The sequence below is a fragment of the Cryptomeria japonica genome, unplaced genomic scaffold, assembly GCF_030272615.1.
Source record: "Cryptomeria japonica unplaced genomic scaffold, Sugi_1.0 HiC_scaffold_20, whole genome shotgun sequence".
Classification (NCBI taxonomy): domain Eukaryota; kingdom Viridiplantae; phylum Streptophyta; class Pinopsida; order Cupressales; family Cupressaceae; genus Cryptomeria; species Cryptomeria japonica.
Window position 1 is genome coordinate 867,501 of NW_026728842.1, and position 13,412 is coordinate 880,912.

The window sequence follows — 13,412 nt, forward strand, 5'->3', positions numbered from 1 at the left end:
CACGCGACCGAGTAAGGCCACTCAGAGACATCCATTTCCCAGGTATATGCCCCCTACGCACTTTTGGTGGCGCAACTCGCACGAACAGTCCCACCTCGACCCCGTAAACAAGCTTTTTTGCCTCGAAGAGTTCGTCGGAGACGAGGAAGCAACCTTCAGTGCAACCGTAGCACTCTTTTGTGCAACCGCCCAAACAACGCCCCCTCTACCCTCTGTCGAAACACTCGGCATTGCTGCTCCCTAAGGTGAGCTTCTCCTCATAGGCAATTCCGCTCTTATCCGGTCACGTTTGTGTGCCCGAATTTCGCAAGGCAACCTCCATGGGACATGGAAAAGACTCGAGAAGAGAGCTCGCTCACGGGAGAGAGAAGCCAAGGAGACCACGAGAGTGCTGAGAGTGGGACAGCGCTGAATAGGCGGGAGAAGCCTGCGCGTATAAACGGAGATATATATCCAATTGCAACGAAGGAACGTGCCAAAGATCGAGAACAATGGCAGAAATGCTAGTAACGTGCACTTCGGGACCAACGCATCACCGGAAGACAACCGCCAAACATCGAAAGAGTCGCGATGCTCCGCAACCTACGTGCAAAGCGGTCGCACACCGGGTAAGGGAGTGAGAGCCCCAAACATAGCTGGGCGAGGCGCTCACTCCGCTCTTTAATATCTCGTTAATACCGCCAAGGAAATGGCACAAGCGCACACACACAAGCATCCTCGGAAGAGGACAGTTCGAGTGACAGGTCAAATCCAAGAGTTCCGAAGACTACCTCCAGGAACAATCGGGAACAAGACCGATTACAAGTCGTCGAGTCTGTTACTGGGCGAACACGAGATGCGCACAGGAAATCGATCAGCCCTCACAATGGCCCAAGGCCAGAGATCGGACTGCTACGATTTACCCCAACAATCATCGTGCCACTCTTCGCAGAGAGGTGATAGACGCCAAGGAGCCCGCGCATAGCAATCGAGGTGTAAAAAGGGCGTTGAAGGCAGGAAGCCTGGACGAAAGAGGCTACGAGGTCACCTCGAAGCGGTCTAAGAGTCGGGCGCACTTGGGGCGACTACCAGTGCCAACCCCTTATCCCGCGGTGCGTCCGACACAGAGAAATTTCCAAGGCGGCCAAGGAGCCTCCCCGCATAGCAATCGGGGTGTGAGCTTACAGATGCAGCATTGATAGCAATCGAGGTGTGAGGCGAAGGATGCAGAACTGAGAGCCGAGGGATGTAGCAGAGATAGCAATCGGGGTGTGTGATGCAGCAGAGATAGCAATCGAGGTGTGCGGTGGGAAGGGCCCAGCAGCCAGATGCATGAAGCGACGGATGAAGCAGTGATGACAACTGGGCTGTGAGGAGAGGAGGGATGCAGCCAAGAAAGCAATCAGGGCTCGAGGCAAGGGATGCATCAAGGATAGCAATCATGTTGTGAGGCGAGATTCCATAGGCTAAACGTGAGAGGCTGCAGGGTCGACTCAGAGAGGTCTATGCATGTGAGAGGCTGAAAGCAAGGTCGACTCGGAGCGGTCTATGCATCAGGCGCGCTTGGGGCGACTACCAGTGCCAACCCCTTATCCCGCGACGCGTCCGACAAAGAGAACGTTCCAAGGCGGCAGAGGAGGTTACCAGCCGAAGGATGCAGTAGCGATAACAGGTATAGTTCCGCGGCGGCCGAGAAGACTCACCGCATAGGAATCGGGATGCGAGGCGAAGGATGCGCCGGGAAGGCCCCGACGACTAGGAAGAGGCTGCAGGGCCGCCTCGGAATGGTCCAAGCATCGGACGCGATTGGGACGACTACCAGTGCCAACCCCTTATCCCGCGATGCATCCGATACACAGATAGTTCCAACGCGGCCGAGGAGCCTCACCGCATATCAATCGGGGTGCGAGGCGAGGGATGGGGCGGGAAGGCCCCAACGGCTACACGGAAGAGGCTTCAGGGCCACCTCGGTATGGTCCAAGCATCGGACGCGCTTGGGGCGACTACCAGTGCCAACCCCTTATCCCGCGATGCGTCCGATACACAGAAGGTTGCAAGGCGGCCGAGGAGCCTCACCGCATAGCAATCGGGGGTGCGAGGCGACGGATGCGGCGAGATGGCCCCAATGGCTAGACGGAAGAGGCTTCAGGGCCGCCTCGGAATGGTCCGAGCATCGGACGCGCTTGGGGCGACTACCAGTGACAACCCCTTATCCCGCGATGCGTCCGATACGAAGACGGTTCCAAGGCGGCCGAGGAGCCTCACCGCATAGCAATCGGGGGTGCGAGGCGACGGATGGCCCCAACGGCTAGACGGAAGAGGCTTCAGGGCCGCCTCGGAATGGTCCAAGCATCGGACGCGCTTGGGGCGACTACCAGTGACAACCCCTTATCCCGCGATGCGTCCGATTCGAAGATGGTTCCAAAGCGGCCGAGGAGCATCACCGCATAGCAATCGGGGTGCGAGGTGGGGGATGCGGCGAGATGGCCCCAACGGCTAGACGGAAGAGGCTGCAGGGCCGCCTCGGAATAGTCCAAGCATCGGACGCGCTTGGGGCGACTACCAGTGACAACCCCTTATCCTGCGATGCGTCCGATACGAAGATAGTTCCAAGGCGGTCGAGGAGCCTCACCGCATAGCAATCGGGGTGCGAGGTGGGGGATGCGGCGAGATGGCCCAAACGGCTAGACGAAAGAGGCTGCAGGGCCGCCTCGGAATAGTCCAAGCATCGGACGCGCTTGGGGCGACTACCAGTGACAACCCCTTATCCCGCGATGCGTCCGATACGAAGATAGTTCCAAGGTGGCCCAGGAGCCTCACCGCATAGCAATCCGGGTGCAAGGGGGGGGATGCGGCGAGATGGCCCCAACGGCTAGACGGAAGAGGCCACAGGGCCGCCTCGAAATAGTCCAAGCATCGGAGCCTCACCGCATAGCAATCCGGGTGCAAGGGGGGGGATGCGGCGAGATGGCCCCAACGGCTAGACGGAGGAGGCCACAGGGCCGCCTCGGAATAGTCCAAGCATCGGACGCGCTTGGGGCGACTACCAGTGACAACCCCTTATCCCGCGATGCGTCCGATACGAAGATAGTTCCAAGGCGGCCGAGGAGCCTCACCGCATAGCAATCGGGGTGCGAGGTGGGGGATGCGGCGAGATGGCCCCAACGGCTAGACGGAAGAGGCTGCAGGGCCGCCTCGGAATAGTCCAAGCATCGGACGCGCTTGGGGCGACTACCAGTGACAACCCCTTATCCCGCGATGCGTCCGATACGAAGATAGTTCCAAGGCGGCCGAGGAGCCTCACCGCATAGCAATCGGGGTGCGAGGTGGGGGATGCGGCGAGATGGCCCCAACGGCTAGACGGAAGAGGCTGCAGGGCCGCCTCGGAATAGTCCAAGCATCGGACGTGCTTGGGGCGACTACCAGTGACAACCCCTTATCTCGCGATGCGTCCGATACGAAGATAGTTCCAAGGCGGCCGAGGAGCCTCACCGCATAGCAATCGGGGTGCGAGGTGGGGGATGCGGCGAGATGGCCCCAACGGCTAGACGGAAGAGGCCACAGGGCCGCCTCGGAATAGTCCAAGCATCGGACGCAGCTTGGGGCGACTACCAGTGACAACCCCTTATCCCGCGATGCGTCCGATACGAAGATAGTTCCAAGGCGGCCGAGGAGCCTCACCGCATAGCAATCGGGGTGCGAGGTGGGGGATGCGGCGAGATGGCCCCAACGGTTAGACGAAAGAGGCTGCAGGGCCGCCTCGGAATAGTCCAAGCATCGGACGCGCTTGGGGCGACTACCAGTGACAACCCCTTATCCCGCGATGCGTCCGATACGAAGATAGTTCCCAGGCGGCCGAGGAGCCTCACCGCATAGCAATCGGGGTGCGAGGCGAGGGATGCGGCGAGATGGCCCCAAAGGCTAGACGGAAGAGGCTGTAGGGCCGCCTCGGAATAGTCCAAGCATCGGACGCGCTTGGGGTGACTACCACTGCCAACCCCTTATCCCGCGATGCGTCCGATACGAAGATAGTTCCGAGGCAGCCGAGGAGGTGGGGGATGCGGCGAGATGGCCCCAACGGCTAGACGGAAGAGGCTGCAGGGCCGCCTCGGAATAGTCCAAGCATCGGACGTCCTTGGGGCGACTACCAGTGACAACCCCTTATCCCGCGATGCGTCCGATACGAAGATAGTTCCCAGGCGGCCGAGGAGCCTCACTGCATAGCAATCGGGGTGCGAGGTGAGGGATGCGGCGAGATGGCCCCAAAGGCTAGACGGAAGAGGCTGCAGGGCCGCCTCGGAATAGTCCAAGCATCGGACGCGCTTGGGGCGACTACCACTGCCAACCCCTTATCCCGCGATGCGTCCGATACACAGATAGTTCCGAGGCAGCCGAGGAGGTGGGGGATGCGGCGAGATGGCCCCAACGGCTAGACGGAAGAGGCTGCAGGGCCGCCTCGGAATAGTCCAAGCATCGGACGCGCTTGGGGCGACTACCAGTGACAACCCCTTATCCCGCGATGCGTCCGATACGAAGATAGTTCCCAGGCGGCCGATGAGCCTCACCGCATAGCAATCGGGGTGCGAGGCGAGGGATGCGGCGAGATGGCCCCAAAGGCTACACGGAAGAGGCTGCAGGGCCGCCTCGGAATAGTCCAAGCATCGGACGCGCTTGGGGCGACTACCACTGCCAACCCCTTATCCCGCGATGCGTCCGATACACAGATAGTTCCGAGGCGGCCGAGGAGCCTCACAGCATAGCAATCGTGGTGCGAGGTGGGGGATGCGGCGAGATGGCCCCAACGGCTGACGAAAGAGGCTTCAGGGCCGCCTCGGAATGGTCCAAGCATCGGACGCGCTTGGGGCGACTACCACTGCCAACCCCTTATCCCGCGATGCGTCCGATACACAGATAGTTCCGAGGCGGCCGAGGAGCCTCACAGCATAGCAATCGGGGTGCGAGGCGAGGGATGCGGCGAGAAAGCCCCAACGGCTAGAGGGAAGAGGCTTCAGGTCCGCCTCGGAATGGTCCAAGCATCGGACGCGCTTGGGGCGACTACCAGTGACAACCCCTTATCCCGCGACGCGTCTGATACACAGATAGTTCCAAGGCGGCCGAGGAGCCTCACCGCATAGCAATCGGGGTGCGAGGCGAGGGATGCGGCGAGAAGGACCCAACGGCTAGACGGAAGAGGCTTCAGGGCCGCCTCGGAATGGTCCAAGCATCGGACGCGCTTGGGGCGACTACCAGTGACAACCCCTTATCCCGCGACGCGTCCGATACACAGATAGTTCCAAGGCGGCCGAGGAGCCTCACCGCATAGCAATCGGGGTGCGAGGCGAGGGATGCGGCGAGAAGGACCCAACGGCTAGACGGAAGAGGCTTCAGGGCCGCCTCGGAATGGTCCAAGCATCGGACGCGCTTGGGGCGACTACCAGTGACAACCCCTTATCCCGCGACGCGTCTGATACACAGATAGTTCCAAGGCGGCCGAGGAGCCTCACCGCATAGCAATCGGGGTGCGAGGCGAGGGATGCGGCGAGAAGGACCCAACGGCTAGACGGAAGAGGCTTCAGGGCCGCCTCGGAATGGTCCAAGCATCGGACGCGCTTGGGGCGACTACCAGTGACAACCCCTTATCCCGCGACGCGTCCGATACACAGATAGTTCCAAGGCGGCCGAGGAGCCTCACCGCATAGCAATCGGGGTGCGAGGCGAGGGATGCGGCGAGAAGGACCCAACGGCTAGACGGAAGAGGCTTCAGGGCCGCCTCGGAATGGTCCAAGCATCGGACGCGCTTGGGGCGACTACCAGTGACAACCCCTTATCCCGCGACGCGTCCGATACACAGATAGTTCCAAGGCGGCCGAGGAGCCTCACCGCATAGCAATCGGGGTGCGAGGCGAGGGATGCGGCGAGAAGGACCCAACGGCTAGACGGAAGAGGCTTCAGGGCCGCCTCGGAATGGTCCAAGCATCGGACGCGCTTGGGGCGACTACCGTTGCCAACCCCTTATCCCGCGATGCGTCTGATACACAGATAGTTCCGAGGCGGCCGAGGAGCCTCACCGCATAGCAATCGGGTTGCGAGGCAGATTATTGGGAAGGGAACCCCCTGGGATGCGGCTCAAGCAGTGCCCAAAGGGACTGGAATGCGGAATCACATCGAGAGACCCAAATGCTATACGAGGGCTCAAATCGAATTATCGATTTGGCCACGACATGGACGCATCGGAACGACTACCTTTGCCGAACCACTCGCAATTGCATCCATACCGAAACCAATAGACATTTCCGTTAGAGCCCTCGCATAGCATTCGGGAATCTCGCATGCCCCTCTAAATCGACCAATGCTGGCGCTCAATGAAAATCCGAGCGCTACCACCGTTCGAGCGCCAGCATTGGTCGAGTTAGAGGGGCACGGGGGAGAATGCTCCAGTCAACACCTCCCCTATATAAGTTATTTGTCCGATTCTCGCACAACCGTAGTCTGCCTCGTCGAATCAAACAACGGTCCCAGATTCCGACTTCCGTTCCGTAGAGACCCAAAAGCTAGATGGAGGCTCGCAAGAAAGAGAGTCGGCACATAGCAATCAGGTTTCTCGAACGTTTAGGGACCGAGCTCACTTGCGGATAGGGCAAAATCCGCCAAGCAACCCAAAAGCTAGACGGGGGCTCGAATCGAATCGCCTAGGCGGCCACAACAACGACGTGTTAGATCGACTACCAGTGCCAAACCATTCAGCAAGACTAGTTTGTGTCGAGGCCGGATAGAGATTCTCAGAGAGCGCCCGCATAGCATTTAGGAGACCTGCCGCGTCCCTCACACTCGACAAATGGTGGTGCACGTTTATAAATCCGAGCGATCCCAACCCTTTCAAGCACCAACATCGGTCGAGATAGAGGGGCACGGAGGGGGCTGCGTGAGACAACACAGTCCCCTATATAAGTTATTTGTCCGATTCTCACACATCCGAAGAATGGTCATCAAATCGGACAACAGCCCAAACTTCCGACTTCCGTCCCAGAAAGCCCAAGAGCTATCTAAAACGTTCATGGCCGGAACTCGATCGCGGCTATACCAGTCCGCCAAGCAACCCAAAAGCTAGACTGGAGCTCTAGTTGAATCACCTCTGTGGCCACTGCAAGGACGTGTTGGAGCGACTACCATTGCCGAACCATTCCGCAGGTCGAGTCCATACCAAGGCCGCATAGAGATTCACGATGAGCTCCTGCATAGCAATCAGGAGACTTGCCGTGTCCATCACAATCGATAAATCCTGGTGCAAGATTTTTGCATCCGAGCTCTCCAACCAGTAGAGCACCAGCATCAATCGACATAAACGGGCACGGGGGGAGGATGCTCGAGAACACTACCTCCCCTATATAAGTTATTTGTCCGATTCTCAAGCAGCCGAAGTCTGGTCATCGAATCGGGTCAAAGACCACAACTTCCGACTTTACCCACAATGCAAGTCATCGAATCGAACATCGGCCCCCGAGTCGGACTCCATGCGTATGTCAGGTCATCGGACCCAAATTCTGCCTTCCTGCGCATGGCGGGCCATCAATATCAACTCGGTCATCGGACCCAAACTCCGCCTTTCTGCGTATGGCACGCCTTCAAATCGGTCATCGGACCCAAATTCCGCCTTCCTATGCATGGCGGGCCATCAACATCAACTCGGTCATCGGACCCAAATTCCGCCTTTCTGCGCATGGCACGCCATCAACTCGGTCATCGGACCCAAATTCCGCCTTCCTGCGCATGGCAGGTCATCGGACACAAATTCAGACCTCGCGAATATGCATACGTATCGAATCGGTCATCGGACCCAACTTCCGACTTCATCCATACTGTAGGGTCTCTGAGGTTGGCGCGGTGCGCTCAACCCGGGGAGTCGACCCATCGAAGCATACACCTCCCCTATATAAGCTATTTGTCCGATTCCCACACCTGTGTAGTTTGCACCTCTGACCAGGACATCGACCCCAACTTCCGAACTCGACTGCAACGACGGCACCAGCGCCTTGGTGCGCACCTTGCGACGCACAGTCCCAACATTCGCCTTCCTGCACATGGCAGGTCATCGGACCCAAATTCCGACCTCGCGAGTATGCCTACATATCGAATCGGTCATCGGACCCAACTTCCGACTTCATCCATACCGTAGGGTCTTTGAGGTTGGCGCGGTGCGCTCAACCCGGGGAGTCGACCCAACGAAGCATACACCTCCCCTATATAAGCTATTTGTCCGATTCCCACACCTGTGTAGTTTGCACCTCCGATCAGGACATCGACCCCAACTTCCGAACTCGCCTGCAACGACCGAACCAGCGCCTTGGTGCGCACCTTGCAACGCACAGTGCCAACATTCGCCTTCCTCAACATGGCAGGTCATCGGACCCAAATTCCGACCTCGCGAGTATGCCTACATATCGAATCGGTCATCGGACCCAACTTCCGACTTCATCCATACCGTAGGGTCTTTGAGGTTGGCGCGGTGCGCTCAACCCGGGGAGTCGACCCAACGAAGCATACACCTCCCCTATATAAGCTATTTGTCCGATTCCCACACCTGTGTAGCTTGCACCTCCGATCAGGACATCGACCCCAACTTCCGAACTCGACTAAAAAGACCGCACCAGCGCCTTGGTGTGCACCTTGCAACGCACAGTGCCAACATTCACCTTCCTACACATGGCAGGTCATCGGACCCAAATTCCGACCTCATGAGCATACCTACTAATCGAATCGGTCATCGGACCCAACTTCCGACTTCATCCATACCGTAGGGTCTTTGAGGTTGGCGCGGTGCGCTCAACCTGGGGAGTCGACCCATCGAAGCATACACCTCCCCTATATAAGCTATTTGTCCGATTCCGACACCTGTGTAGTTTGCACCTCCGCTCAGGACATCGACCCCAACTTCCGAACTCGCCTGCAACGACCGAACCAGCGCCTTGGTGCGCACCAAAAGTGCGCACTTTTGGTGCGCACCAAAAGTGCGCACTTTTGGAGGGCACTTTTTGGAGGGCACTTTTCTGCGCTCCAAAGGTGCGCACTTTTGGAGGGCACTTTTTGGAGGGCACTTTTCTGCGCTCCAAAGGTGCGCACTTTTGGAGGGCACTTTTTGGAGGGCACTTTTCTGCGCTCCAAAGGTGCGCACTTTTGGAGGGCACTTTTTGGAGGGCACTTTTCTGCGCTCCAAAGGTGCGCACTTTTGGAGGGCACTTTTTGGAGGGCACTTTTCTGCGCTCCAAAGGTGCGCACTTTTGGAGGGCACTTTTTGGAGGGCACTTTTCTGCGCTCCAAAGGTGCGCACTTTTGGAGGGCACTTTTTGGAGGGCACTTTTCTGCGCTCCAAAGGTGCGCACTTTTGGAGGGCACTTTTTGGAGGGCACTTTTCTGCGCTCCAAAGGTGCGCACTTTTGGAGGGCACTTTTGTGCACTCCAAAGGTGCGCACTTTTGGAGGGCACTTTTCCTGCGCTCCAAAGGTGCACACCTAGGTGAGCACCTTCGACCACACCTTGTAGCACACCAAACTCTGACTTTCGACTTCATCCGCAATGCAGGGTCTTTGAGGTTGGCGCAATGCGCACAACCAGGGGAGTCGACCCATCAAACCCAACACCTCCCCTATATAAGCTATTTGTCTGATTCTCATACATGCGTAGCCTGCAAGAGCAATTAGGACATCGACCCCAACTTTCGGCTTCTAAACGAAAACAAGGTCTTTGAGGTTGGCGCAGTGCGCACAACCAGGGGAGTCAACCCACCGAATGCAACACCTCCCCTATATAAGCTATTTGTCTGATTCTCATACATGCGTAGACTGCAGCAATGATTAGGACATCCACCCCAACTTTTGACTTCTTAAACAAGACAGGGTCTTTGAAGTTGGTGCAGTGCACACAACCAGGGGAGTCGACCCATCAAACGCAACACCTCCCCTATATAAAGCTATTTGTCCGATTCTCATACGTGTAGTCTGCAGCAGCGATTACGACATCGACCCCAACTTCCGAATTCGTTTGCATTGACCGCACCAAAGGTGCGCGCCTTGGTGTGCACCCTGGAGTGCACTTTGGTGCTCACCTCGGTGCACACTTTGGTGTGCACCAAAGGTGCGCACCTTGGAGCGCACCAAAGGTGTACACTTTGGAGCGCACCACATAGGGTCTTTGAGAGGTTGGCGCAGTGCGCACACCAAGGTGGGTGTTGAGGTGCGTGCCGAGGTGGGTGGGTGCTAGGGTGCGCTCCATGGTGGGTGCCAGGGTGGGTGCGTGCTAGGGTGGATTCCAAAGAGGGTCATAGGGTGGGTGCCAAGGTGGGTTGGTGATATAGTGGGTTCAAAGGTGGGTACTAGGGTGGGTTCCAAGGTGGGTCACAAGTTGGGTGCCAGGATGCGTGGGTGTTAGGTTGGGTGCCAAGGTGGGCTCCTGCGTGGGTGGGTGCTAGGGTGGGTTTCAAGGTGGACGCGAGGGCGGGTGCCAAGGTGGGTAACAAGTTGGGTGTTAGGATGGGTGAGTGCTAGAGTGGGTGCCAAGGTGGGTGGGTGCTAAGGTGGATGCCAAGGTGGTTCACAGGGTGGGTGGGTTCTAGGGTGAGTTCCAAGGTGGGTCACAGGTTCAGTGCTAGGGTGGGTGTCAAGGCGGGTGTCGAGGTGCCTGGGTGCTAGGGTGTGGATGCCAATGTGGGTCATAGGGTGGGTACTAGGGTGGGCTGCAATGTGGGTGCCAAGGTGGGTAACATGCTCGGTGGGTTCTAAATTGGGTGCCAGGGTGGGTGTGCACCCACCTTGCCCGAGGTGGGTGCCAAGGTGCCAGTGTGGGTGGGTGCTAAGGTGGATGCCAAGGTGGGTGAGAAGGTGGGTGATAGGTTGAGTGGTAGGATGGGTGGGTGCCAAGATGGGTCACAGGGTGGGTGCAAGGGTGGGTAGGTGCTAGGGTTGGTGTCAGGGTGGGTGGGTGCTAGGTTGGGTTCCAAGGTGGGTGCGAGGGTGAGTGTCAAGGTGGGTCACAGGTTAGGTGCTAGGATGGGTGAGTGCTAGGGTGCAAAGGTGCCAGGGTGGGTGCTAGGATGGGTCGATGCTAGGGTGAGTGGCAAGGTGGGTCCACAAGTGTCAAGGTGGGTGCCGAGGTGGGTGCCAAGTTGGGTTCCAAGGTGGGTGCCAACGTGGGTGCTAGGGTGCGTGGGTTAAAGGGTGTGTCACAACGTGGGTGCCAGGATGGGTGCGCACCCACACTGGCCAAGACGGGTGCAAGGTTGGGTTCCAAGCCCGGTCACAGGCTGGGTGCTAGGATGGGTGGGTGCCAAGGTGGGCACCAGGGTGGGTGCACCCACCCTGGCCAAGGTGGGTCACGGGGTGGGTCCTAGGGTGGGTAACGGGGTGGGTACTAAGGTGCGTGCCAAGGTGGGTCATAGGGTGGGTGCCAAGGTGGGCACCAGGGTGGGTGTGCACCAACCCTAGCCAGGGTAGGTCACGGGGTGGTTGTCGGGGTGGGCTTCAAGGAGCCAAGGTGGGTGGCAAGTAGCCAAGTTGCGTGCCAAGGTGGGTGTCGGGGTGGGTGCCAAGGATCCAAGGTGGGTGCCAAGGAACCAAGGTGGGTGTCTGGGTGGGTGCCGAGGTGGGAGCCAGGGTGGGTCCCAAGGTGAGTGCAAAGGTGGGTGCCAGGGTCAAGGTGAGTGCCAATGTGGGTTCCAAGGTGCCAGGGTCAGGGTGAGTGCCAATGTGGGTTCAAAGGTGCTAAGTTGGGTGCGAGGTTGGGTGTGAGGGTGGGTGGGTGCCAAGGTGTGCTAGGTGGAAGCCCGGGTGGGTCGGCATCCCATGGGTGTCGAGTTGGGTGCCTGATGGGTGCTTCTTGTCAAGTTTTAGTCGTCGGGACTCATTTCGAGCCTTAGAGGTCGTTTCTTGTCCGGTTGCCCTGTCTTCGACCTGGGAACCCAATTTTGGTCCTCGGGTCCCATTTTTTTTTGTCTCGCATCCCACTTTTGGCCTGTGGCCTTTTCGGGGTCGATTCTCGTTTTGGGCATCAGAGCATGTTTCTTCTCCTAAAACCCAATATTTGTTTATTAAGTCTCGGAACACATTTTTGTTCTCGTGGACCCATCATGGGTCTTGGAACGCATTTGTGGTCCTTGGGTCCCATTTTGCATCCCGAAACTTGTGTTTTGGTGCTTGATCCCTATTTTGGGTGCCCACCTTGCACCAAGTGCGCACCCGGGGCAAACCGAGCGCCTTGGTGCACCGGGGCAAGATCGAGCGTGCACCCGAGGCGCCCCGAACATGCACCAAGGTGCACTCGGCCCACATGTGAGCGCAGGTCGTTGCGCCCGAGGTGGTGTGTGGGCACCGCGTTGCAGACGGGACACTGCACGCACACGACGCCCCGTCCAGGTGCACGCACGTAGGCCGGGCCGGGTGCACACCCGATGCCCTAGCAAGGTGCGTGCACCCGGGCAGGGCTCACACTTGGCGAACAGGGCGCACTTCGCGAGGGAGGGTGTGCACCTCGACGGGGGTGGGTGGCCGGGGTGGATTCGCACGTGGGTCGCGGTTTGCTAAGTACACACTGCGACAAGCTCATAACGGGTGCGATCATACCAGCGTTAGTGCACCGGATCCCATCAGAACTCCGCAGTTAAGCGCGCTTGGGCCGGAGTAGTACTGGGATGGGTGACCTCCCGGGAAGTCCCGGTGTTGCACCCTTTTTTAGTTTTTCGCCGGGCGTCGCAATGCTATTTGAATTAACCTTTTGCCCGTTTGCGTTCTCGTCGGGGCCGGGCCGGGCCGGGGTGCGTTGCCCGCACTACCGCGCGCGCCGGGGCGACACCGAGCGCGCACCCGAGGCGCCCCGAGCACACAGGCCACGGTGCAACCCGGGCGTTGTGCGCGCACCCCGGTGCGCCCGAGGTGCTGCGCGCGCACCCAGGTGAAATCGGTGTGCACCTCGGCCAGTGCGCGCTCGGTCGAGTCGCGCACGTTGGCCAAGGTGCACGGTGATGTTTCTTACTCTAAGGTTCCGCACCAGACGCCCGGGACAGGTGAGCGAAGCTGGGCGGGGCCGGGTGCGCGCCCGGGGCAGGTGCACGCAGCTGGAGAGAGCTTTGGAGCGCACCAGAGGTGCGCACCTTGGAGCACACTTCGGAGCGCACCAATGATGCGCTCCATTCAAAAGTTTCCTGAAAAGGCAAAAAAAGTTGAGATTATAGAATTTCCCACTTGAGAGATTGTAAAAAAAAAAAATTTAAAATGAAGGAAACGCGGGTGCCAAGGTGTGCGCGCCCGGGTGCGCAGCCCAGCCAAGGTGTGCGCACCAAGGCGCCCACCCTGGCGAAGGTGCACGCAAGGTGCGCACCCGAGGCAAACCGGACAATTAACCCAACTTTCGACTTCGCGCGCACCTGCGCACCTTGGAGCGCACTTCGG

The 13,412-nt window shown here is 58.9% G+C and overlaps 1 non-coding gene across 1 annotated transcript; it reads left to right on the forward strand.

The window, feature by feature from the left end:
* The first annotated feature begins 12,573 nt into the window (after positions 1–12,573).
* LOC131861084 (5S ribosomal RNA) lies at positions 12,574–12,692 on the forward strand. Its single transcript, XR_009360165.1, has one exon. It is a non-coding gene; the product is annotated as a 5S ribosomal RNA (ribosomal RNA).
* The last annotated feature ends 720 nt before the right edge of the window (positions 12,693–13,412 follow it).